Below are 5,188 nucleotides of genomic sequence, written 5' to 3' on the forward strand. Positions count from 1 at the left end.
TATGGAAAGAAACTGTATTTTACTCTATTGCATGATATATTCTAATCTAAAGTTTTAAAATGTATATACTTCAGCTTTTGACAACAGGTGAGAGTGTGTAATTTGGGATGAAGAGGGGTACAAATTTCTGTGCTACGTAAGCTTAGTGGATGTGTGAAACTTCAACTTGGAGTGGCTTTCAGCACAAAGGAACAATCTAATATTGCCTCTATTCGACTTTTTCAACTTATGGATAACAAAATTTTTTCAAAAATGCCTCACAGTTATAGTTTCTTTTTGTCCTCCATCCCCATATAATTGAAGTCTTGTCCTTCATCTCACATTTCCCAGAGTGTAGTGGGCAAGGCCAGCCATGGAGTGCACTGCTGTGGGTGCTGGAAGGAGGAAAGGGAGTCTCACTGAGGCCAAAGTGGATTCTCAGAGCTGGGAAGGGAACCTGGGAGGACGACAATCAGGCTGATCAAATGGAAACAAATTTTCTTTTTTTGGAACTTTCTTTTTTTTTTATTGTTGGGGGATTCATTGAGGGTACAATAAGCCAGGTTACACTGATTGCAATTGTTAGGTAAAGTCCCTCTTGCAATCATGTCTTGCCCCCATAAAGTGTAACACACACCAAGGCCCCACCCCCCTCCCTCCTTCCCTCTTTCTGTTTTTCCCCCCCATAACCATAATTTTCATTAATTGTCCTCATATCAAAATTGAGTACATAGGATTCATGCTTCTCCATTCTTGTGATGCTTTACTAAGAATAATGTCTTCCACGTCCATCCAGGTTAATACGAAGGATGTAAAGTCTCCATTTTTTTTAATGGCTGAATAGTATTCCATGGTATACATATACCACAGCTTGTTAATCCATTCCTGGGTTGGTGGGCATTTAGGCTGTTTCCACATTTTGGCGATTGTAAATTGAGCTGCAATAAACAGTCTAGTACAAGTGTCCTTATGATAAAAGGATTTCTTTCCTTCTGGGTAGATGCCCAGTAATGGGATTGCAGGATCAAATGGGAGGTCTAGCTGGAGTGCTTTGAGGTTTCTGCATACTTCCTTCCAGAAAGGTTGTACTAGTTTGCAGTCCCACCAGCAGTGTAAAAGTGTTCAAATGGAAACAAATTTTAATTATAAACTGCTTTCTGAAGATGACAGAATTTTGGGTACAGGTGCAATTTAGCAGAAGAAATTTCTCTTCAATAGTGTCTGTAATTCTGTTGGCTGAGCAATTGGATTGGCATTTGTTTTTGTTAGATCTCATAATTATTTGGTAAGTAACCAAAAAAATCTGATTTGTTTAAATCATAGTAGTGTGGATACATTTAACATAAAGAAAATAAGCATAACCATTTTTGACCCACTTCCCTAATTGTGTTTGTCACTGTGAGAAGCACTGTTGTACCATATGGCACAGTAGTAATCAGCCTCGTCCTCAGCCTGCAGCCCAGAGATGTGCAGGATCCCTGCATTGGTCGACACATCCTTAGATCCAGAGAAGCAGCTGGGGACTCCAAAGCCCTGGTTCTTATCTGAATCTGAGTAGTATCTCAGGAGATAATAGAGAGGGCGTTCTGGCTTTTGATGGTACCAGGATATTGAATAGCTACCAACACTGAAGCCACTACTCAGGGTACAGGTGAGTCTGGCTGATGTTCCCGGGACTCAGAGAGGGTGCGCGGCTGAGTGAGCACAGGCTGGGAGAGGCAACCTGCAAAGACAGACACAAACTCTTACTGGGTCAGAATCCATGGTAAAGTTTCTCAGGCATCTTTGCCAGAAGATCCAGAGTCAGGGTAGGGGCTGTTCCTGGCCTCTGAGGCCTGTCCCTACCTGAGCACTGAGATAGGATCAGGAGGAGAACAGGAGCCCAGGCCATGGTGGACACAGCCCTGGTCCCACAGTGGGGCTGGGCTGCCCCCAGTCTTCTTTTCTTCCCACCCTCTGCACAGGAAGGGCTGCTCATACAAATGTGTTTCCACCCAGGGACTCCCCAGCCCCTCCCTGACCCTGGGCTGGGGCTCAGCTCTCCCAGCAGACTGAGGAGGGGGAGGTTTGCTTTGCCCCTTGTGGGAGCCCTGGAGGAAGCAGCAGCCATACAAGGTTGCTGCTCAGGTGACTGAGCCAGGCCAGAAAAGGGAGAAGCTGGTGGGGACACTGGAGGAGCCAGGGATTAACACCAGGTATAGAGAAGGTTTGGAATATGTTTGCTTTCATTTCTGAAGAATGTAAACCCTCTCCAAGGACCTCAGCCGTCCTTTGTGGTCACTGGTCATTTTGTGGCTAAGACTTGGGGAATTCCTAATCAAAACCCTTTAGTTCTCTCTGTTAATTTTTTTTTTAATTTCTCTAATGCCTTTTCCCAGTATTTTCAATCATTCTTATTATTTAGATTTAGTGATGTGAATTTTGTGGGGAAAGATACTTATTAGAAATTCAGTCTTTAATGCTCCCACCAGATCTCCTGAGTCAGAGTCCACGTGTGACAGGATCCCGGGTAACCCTTGTGCACGGGAACGTCTGAGAGTCTCTGGTCTGACACAGGCAGGAGGGAGCTGGTGGGCTTGGTGAAGGATTGTTCCTCAGGCCTCAGCCTGTTGCGCCTCCTGCCAGTGAGCCCCTCAAACTACCCTCCTGTGCCCCACTCGGTGCAGGATGTTACAGGCATGGTGCACTCCGGGCCTCCCACTGAACATGGAAGGAACCTTCTCCTGAGCTCACAGATCCACAGAGATGACCAGAAGGATTTTAATATGGCTGTCTCATATTTATTGATACTAATAAGCAATTAGAATTAGCCAAAAGCTATAATTTTGTATCCGTACCAAAAATGAAAACATGAAGCCATCATATCAATTATAGTCTTTAACACAGAGCGAACAATTTATACTAAACTTAAATGACAATGGTGGTGTATAAACACAGAAAGATGAATAGAAATATGATCATAATTGTGGAAAAATTAGAAATCTGCATGAGTAAAGAGTGTGCAAATTCAAAACATACTTACCTTGATTATTTGGTGTAATAACTTCCCACGGCTGTCATAACAATGTACCACCAACTAGGTGGCTTAAGGCAAAATAAATTGCTTCAAAGTTTCAGAGGCAAGCTGTCCAGAATCCACAGTGTAGGAACAAGTTCCTTCTGCATACTGGAGGGGCCCCTGCCTTGTCTCTCCCTAGCTACTGATGGCTTGCTGGGAATCTTTAGGATCCCTCGCCTTTCAGCTGCCTAACTTCTCTGCCTCCATGCTCACCTGGGAATCTCTGGTTCTCTACACCTGGAAGCCTCCTAAGGCTGCAGCCTCCTGCCCGGCTCAGCTAAGTCTAAATCCCTTGTCCTTTCCCCTTGGAACCACCCTCAGGGTGACTGTACTTGCTGTCATTATTTTGAGATGGTTGTAGGAGACTCAGAATCTGTCCACAATGCAGGGGAGCAAAAATGCAAAGGAACCTGGTGACCCCACCGCCCCAAGGCTTCCAAGTATGGGAGACCCAAGAATGTGATGCCCTCTCCCTGACTCTCTCCTCCTGCTGCTCTGTCTGACTGAGCTCCATCCTCACCCCTGACAGGGAGGCTCCATCATAGCATGACCCAGGCAACTGCAGAGGGGAGGGTGTCCTCATTTCCCAGAGCAGGTGTTTCTCCTGTAGGCTATGGGCTGTGTTTTCAGGGACCTAAAGCTGCCCTTCCATGGTGAAAATGGGACTTCATTATGGGTTTGGGCCCTTGAGAGGGCAGCAGGGTGGATGGAAAAGGAGAGAGGACGCCTGTGTGGGCCCCTGTGTGTCCTCAGAGATGGACTTTGGACTGAAGTGTATCTGGAGGGACAGTGAGAATTTAAAGACAGCTGTCTTTACTCCCTTCTGCCCCACAAGTGTGCTCAGGACAGTGTCCAGGTGAGTCAGACTCTTCACCAAGACACTGTTCCCAAAACCTGTCTCTAGATGTTTTTAGGATGAGGTAGAGGGTGGTACAGCCCACCCTGTGGCTGAGAAGCTTGTCTGTGGCCTCAGGTGCAGCTGAGTCCGGGGATGATTTTGGCTTTTGACTTACGGGTCCTAAGTGAGTGCCCTCCCCTCTCTGAGCTTCAATGTCTAGTCATGTAAAATAGAAAAAACAGTTACCACAAAAGAGCTCCACCAACTGTTTTCTAGCATTTTATGGTGTGAATATTTGCACTGAATTAAGAGCAAACCTTAGGGCATAGGTTAGGGATTTGTTTTATAAGCCTTCCTTTCTAAGTCCTCAAAAGTACCCTGGACATAGCAACATTATTTGGGACACACTTATACCACACTTTATTTATTTTTTAATGTTGTTCATATAAATTCACATGCAAGTGATCTTCAGTATTTTTATTTGTTAAATAGGGGAACCCTTCCCTCAGGCCACATGCATCCTTCTTTCGGAGGCCACTGCCTGGGAGGTAATAATAAAGCTGCTGGCAGGATTTCACGAGGTCACACACTGAATGACCTAAAAAGCTATGGGTTCCAGAACAGACTGAGATAAGGGAACAAAACTGCATGTGGGTCCCAGGAAAGGTCAGAATATACAAAGAGCACATGTGTAGATGGGGGTCCTAATGTTCACCATGGCAACCACGGGTAATACAATTGTGCGCTCAAGGAATTGGGCATAAAGGAGCAGATTTTAGCTGTTCTTGCCTCCCTGCCACACACACTGTGGAAGAAAAAATTCATTTGTTCCTTGTATGAATCCCTTTGTGAAATGATATTTGCTGTTTCTTTTTATGTTAATCAATGATTGTGGAGAAATCTTTAATCACTGCTATTCTCTTTACGCTTAACCTTGTACTTATTTGCTCGCTATGTGACTGTGACAGAGATAAAGTAAAGCGTCATGAGCCATCAATTACAGGTGTGGGAAATGTGTAAGGAAGACATCTCAAGATGTGCAGAGGAACAGGATGTCCAGGTCAGACAGCGCAGGGCATGTGAACTGCAACAAAGTTGTAGTCGCGTGCATAGCAGAATAGGGTGAGTATGTCAGCAGCAACAGCTGCAACCATTTCCACAACTAATTAATCACTTAACTAGGAGAAATAGCTAAGGCAGATACCCGTCAGACCAATATGGAGTTGGTGTCAAAGCTCACGTGTCCCATGCTAGATACATCCACACAGGAAAACAGTCACATCTGCCCTTTCTGCATGTCCTGCCCTCCTGTT

General features: G+C 45.1%; 1 pseudogene; it reads right to left on the bottom strand.

Annotated features, from left to right (window-relative positions):
- Positions 1 to 1,359: 1,359 nt before the first annotated feature.
- LOC128567503 (immunoglobulin lambda variable 5-39-like) lies at positions 1,360 to 1,870 on the bottom strand (annotated as a pseudogene).
- Between the last annotated feature and the right edge of the window lie 3,318 nt (positions 1,871 to 5,188).

This window comes from Nycticebus coucang, chromosome 16 (assembly GCF_027406575.1).
Source record: "Nycticebus coucang isolate mNycCou1 chromosome 16, mNycCou1.pri, whole genome shotgun sequence".
In the NCBI taxonomy this organism is placed as follows: domain Eukaryota; kingdom Metazoa; phylum Chordata; class Mammalia; order Primates; family Lorisidae; genus Nycticebus; species Nycticebus coucang.